This window comes from Paralichthys olivaceus, chromosome 1 (genome assembly GCF_024713975.1).
Source record: "Paralichthys olivaceus isolate ysfri-2021 chromosome 1, ASM2471397v2, whole genome shotgun sequence".
In the NCBI taxonomy this organism is placed as follows: Eukaryota; Metazoa; Chordata; class Actinopteri; order Pleuronectiformes; family Paralichthyidae; genus Paralichthys; species Paralichthys olivaceus.
The window spans coordinates 16,371,800-16,377,793 of NC_091093.1; positions in this window are offsets into that span (position 1 = coordinate 16,371,800).

Below are 5,994 nucleotides of genomic sequence, written 5' to 3' on the forward strand. Positions count from 1 at the left end.
AATCCTCATGATGTTTGCACTAGTTCATTTCATCTAAATTGTATGAATTGTAGTTTTCTTTACTCCAGAAAAGGCCCTTTATATTTAAAATCTTTATATTTACATCGAGGGGTCCTCTCTACGGAGGCCACCATGTTTTTTACATTAGTCCAGACTGAACAAACTAAACACCTTTTGAGTTTTTATGACAACTGAAGCTACCACAGTTTCTTTTTCATGTTTGGAAGGAGAGGGTGAAGTGAGGGGTGTTCAGCTGCAACATGACACTTCACCACTTGATATCACAAAATTCTACACACTGTACCTTTAAAGACTAAAAGACAAACAAGAAATGTTGTTCTTTAGACAACCTGTCAACTCTTTAGACTTGTTGTAAAAAACATTTTCCTCTTGTAAACTGAAAGTTATTATATGAATGTCTTGAAATTCTCATTATTAGATTATAAGACGAGACAATTGTCATGGCATCAAGATTACACCAATATAAAAGCACACATTTTCAGATAAACTTAAAATCACATGTGATTTACAGCAACAGTTTACATTTATCATGTTCAAACTGAACCTTGGTCATTGCAACATTGAACGTGTCCACAGGCCTGGATACGTTTCTTTACAGACTGGGTTTTTTGCAGTATATTGTATCTGAATGAGGGTAAAGGGACAGTGGAGAGTTGCGTCAGTCTGAGTTCTGGTTGCAGAAACTCTTTAGTGATCCCTGACCGCCTGATCTGTCTCTGGACAGGAAACACAGGAAGGAGCCAAGGAAGATGATCCAGCACACAACTTCTCCACTGAAAAGAGGAACAGTCGTTCATACAGAACTGCTGTAAAAAACATGTGAACAGTTGAAACCATTTGTAAACTTTGGTGTATGGGAGTGAAACATGAATGGGAGGGAATCCACCCAGTTGTGGTGAGAGGAGCATAAAATTAAATCTCACATTTTAGTGCTTTGAAAGTTTTAGATCGCAGGAAACACAGACACTTTTATCTTTTTTCCCACAACTGCTAACACACATCTCTTTGCTCTGAGTAATGAGTTAACATTTTCAAAACTATCCACAGAGTCAGTACAACAGCAGAGTGGACAAAACTTTTCAAAGCGTGTGATTGAAAATGAAAAATACTCGTATTCATTTCCTGTTTTCAAATGCAGCCATGATCAAAACTCTGCGTAATCACATTTTGGTCAGACAACTCACGTTCAACCGTTTATTGTGGTAGTAGAACATAGTTTGTGTTTGGCATCTAGGCTTCGACTCAATCAGTCCCTCGATATGATTAAACAGATATGATGGGAGTGACGAGCAAACACTTGTAACCCCCCCTGGATCCTCCAGGTGGATGCTGGGGTGGTGGGGGGGCTGAAGCAACTGGTAACGATACTACAGCAGCAGTGCGAGCAAAGGGGTTGATGGGAAATTTCTCTCTGCTTAAATAGGCTGCCTAATAAGATGGGTGTGTGTAATAGATGATTGTGGCGAATGAGGTATGTCACATGATGTGTGTCACGTGATTGGAGAAGCACAGCTCGAGTTGGCTGTCTGAACTAGCTCGCAGGGTTCGCTCCATTTAAATTAAAAACCTCAAAACATTACTCGGGATCACTGTCAGACTGATTTTCATAATCCCATTATTTACAATTCTAGGATTTGCAGGCAGGAACTGCTTAGCTTCAAGTTAGTGAGCTATAAGTAACACCTATGCATGGTGTGATTCTGTTTCATATTCGAGTAAAACAAAACTTGTACAAAAGAAGGGGTTGATGCCGAGGTGGAGGGGAAGACCAGGGTGGGGTGACAGTCCCTGGGGATCCGGTACCAGGGTAACATGCTCAGCGCGTGTGTACATGCAAAGCACTGAGGTGACGGGATGTGGGCAGCCAGAGAGGTGATAGATGTGCTACCTGACAAGCAGAATTACTGCTTTCTCAACACAAAAAATGCCTTTATGCTCCATGACAATAATACTTGTGTTGTATGATCCTGTCATTTGTTGAGGCCTAGCAGAAAACACATTTTAATGTTTTTACTTTTCCTCAACAATCTGAATTGTATTTTTCCAGCACTTTTTGTTGATGTGGTGTGTCTCCGTTATTGATTGAGGAACAAAATCTTTGTGGTTTGGAACCTTGTTTCCAAGTATACCGTTTAACCGAATGTAGAAGTCACGATGATGACAAAACATTTGTTTGAGGAAGAGGCCACACACTGGCCAGACAGCAGGTGCTGCTGGGATGGAGATTATTTAAAGTTGCTCTAAAATGGTTCGAGTGCAGCTGAAGGAGCCTGTATGCCAAGCTGTTTGTCGACCACATGCCTCTGTAGAAAGTACAGTGACAGTACATACTTCCCCCTTTGAAATACCAGATTTCAAACATGACCATCATATGACCAAGGTGGAATTACCTGTTAATGCAGAGCTGATAAAATTCACGCAGAGAATCTGTTTAGTTCATGTCACAGTGGTTTGGTCGTCTGATTGACCTGATTAACCATAATGGATTTTTAGGCTGCACATTGATGAATATAAATAAAACTCATTAAAATATCAACAAAATTAGGATCGATGGAGGGAAACTAAATCCAGCAGACAAGAGAAATTGCAAATAATTTGCATATTTAAAAGCAGCGATCTGATGAGAGGTTCAAGTGTATTTTTGTCAGGTTTTGCATGTTTGTGGACCATGTCCTGACAACCACCGCCTATATTAACCATGATGGTTTGCACAGTTTATAGCACACATCAATAGAAAGAGCGTGGGGAAAATCCTAGTTATGTAATTTAGGACAAAAACCTCAGCTCATGTCATAAGGGAGCTGAAGGGCCTGAGAAGGAGATAGTGAAACTAACGAAAAAGAGGAAACAACTTATCGGTGGTAGATGAGCTATTGCTGAAATGTATCTTATTTTCTTATATTATCTACATTTTAATTTTTACGTGCATGAATCTGCTTTAATTTCTCAGCACTGAATTAAAGACAACTAACTTGGACTGTATCACATTTATCTCTTACAGCTCTGTATTGCCATCTAGTGGCAGAATACAGCCAAGGACTATTATTGCTGAAAAAATAGTACAGCACTAAATTCTGAAATATATATTTTAAACCACATTTCAAAAAGCCTTAGTTTGGTTTACATAACTATTGAAATATTTCTAATTAAGTTTAGTAGTTTAAAAACAAAACTGTATCATTAAATTCTAATCATACTATATAATCATATCAAAGACTGTTATGTGGTATATTTGTAGCTGTGAGTTTTCTCACTGACTCACCGTCAGCAGAACATTGTTTGAAATCTGTGGTATGTGTCTTACAAAATGAGCTGCTTCAGGTTTACCAAAACAAAATGTCATGTTTTTTTCTCCCATGCTGCCTCTGGGCCACTGATAACGCACAGGTTCTGGCTCCGCTCGGCACTGCTGCTCATCTCGATGTTCATCACAGTCAATTCCATTCCCTCATTTCCAAAAGAGGTTCCATCAGGAGAAGCAGATCATATCTGTATCTGAGCTCTGCTGGCAAACTGTTTTTTTGTTTTTTCTGCTACATTTAAAACCAAGAAAGATCACACACACACACACACCACAATTAAAGACATCATTTCCTGGAATTACCCTGCAGATTAAACTTCGCACTGGGGGCTGCTGCTATGATAATAACATTTAGAGATGTTGCTCAAGAATACGATACAATAAAAGAGGTTATAGTAGTTTCGGTGTGACTATAAGTTGGTGGTTTTTCACACTGACTCCTCTACTCTTCTCTGTCAGTCTCTTCTGTTTTAATTACAATCGAGTACAAAGGAAATGCAAACAGGAAAAAACAGATAAGGCAAAAGATTGTTGCTGTGAAAGAGACTTGAAGAGTCTGAATGGAGATTATTGAGGGAAAGTCATCAGGGAGGTGAATACATTAACTAAGGTCTGATCTTATCTATAACCCAGTCCCAACATAAAACCACTGCACACTGACACAGAAACACGTGTTTAAACATTTATACTTTCACGCTTACGGAAAAAAGACCTTTACGGGTAGGTAAACATTTTCTCCCCCATAATGCAGAATTTTTGGAATTCGATTTTTCAATACCAAAGGCATAAAGGTTTTTCTATTTTTTAACTACTTTATTCTTTGTGTAATGTGTTTTCCTGTCTTTTTCCTTATCCTCGAATTGATGATCCACACAGGCAGATGGCTGGCAGGCTCTGCTCCACAGACGTCCGCCTGCGTGTTTATGTGGATTGTTTAGAAAGTCTTTTTTTTATTATTAACAAGTCACTCAAAGCGTGACAGACAACCCTCCATTCCTCCCTCTCTCTCCTTCACTCTCTGTCACACACTTTTCCGAGGCCTTCCATATTGTGTTCAACAATGATCTCTACCTCATCTACACCCAATTACTCACTGACCCTAATTGAATACTTGGCAGAGAGTGCGGGTGGCGATGGCGTGCACCGAGCCGAGGAATCATCAGTCTTGGTCATTGGCCCCCATTAGGTAGCCTGAGTGACCTATGATGTCATTATGGAGTAAAGTCATGGAAAGTAATGGACAACGTGCCTCATGACAATAATGGTCCTTTCTTTTTTTTTAAGAATTTCGCCTTCTTTAGAGCCGAGTATCAGATCCATGTCCACATCACATTTCCACTTCATGGCAGTGTGAGAAAACTAGTCAGAGCTTTTTTTCATTTTATGTGGGGCATGGAATTGAGAAAGTTCCTTCAAAGTTTGGGGATGTGAGAGTACTTATTGTGGACTTAACAAGCATGTTTTCATGAAAGGGGCTTTTTTCTCGTCTCACTTTCAGTTGAATTTTTATGTTGCAAAACACTTTGTACGTTCAATGTGATCTCGAGGCTCAAGATGTTGAACATACTGTACTTGACTTTGAACCCCAAAAAAGGTTATAGCTACATGTGGTCATCCTGAGACAACAAATACCAGTGACACTACTGACAAAGTTTACAAAAACATACACACAATCACTTGACATTCAACACTGGGTCAGTGAGTGCATGACATCACACCAAATGATGACAAGGACTGTGTGTAAATGTGCATGACTCTGCAAGTAGAGTGTAGCTGAAGAAAAAGCCAAGTGATATGTTTGTTGCACCGTATATGGCATTGGTCCTTAGTGCAGCAGGGCTCTGTAGAGTTTTGTGAGGGGACAATGCTGATGTGAAGATTTACTCCACTTCTCTGTGAAGCTCAGCCAAGGCAGCAGACTCTCAGCCTCTTCATCGCATCCTGGATTCAGGAGAAAATTAGTGCGGAGCATATACGAGGAACTGGTCCGCCTTCAGCCTCTCCCAGGGGCTGAATTACGATTTCCCGAGTAAAGCTGAACCCGGGGAAACGGCCTGAATGGTCATCCATCAACGTGCGTGTCTGCGTCCTACTGAACAATGTGTGACCTCTGGGCGCAAAGAGGGTCAGAAGAGGGGTGACTTCCACCTCCACGCACATACACACACATCACAAACATACTCACGCACACTACAGACTCACAGACATCACAGAGGGCCTGCAGCAGGATGACCGCAGCAGGATGACCGCAGAGTCTTTTTTAAATCAAAACAATAAAATCTGTATTGTGATGCCCTTCAGTAAACATCACATCATCGACAACAACACATAGCTGCCTTATAAACAGTAGACACTGTATTCCAATGCCTCGTCCAAAGAAATGGACCAATTACAATGCTGATGCAAAAGTCATTCATATGAAAAAATTTGGATTCCTCATTCTGAAGGCACATTTACCTCTGTTCTCCCATCACATTTCATTTACATGATTAGGTGGCTATTTTCTTTTGGTTTTATTTTTCATTATGTTGTTATTGGTATGACTTATCACCACCAAGGAGGTTTGTTTGTTCAAGATTTGAGATAAGGGATTTTCCAACATTTCCCTTAATTTCTCAGAAAAAGTATCTTGATGAAATAAATCTGGTATGTTTAGGGGACTGATATTTATG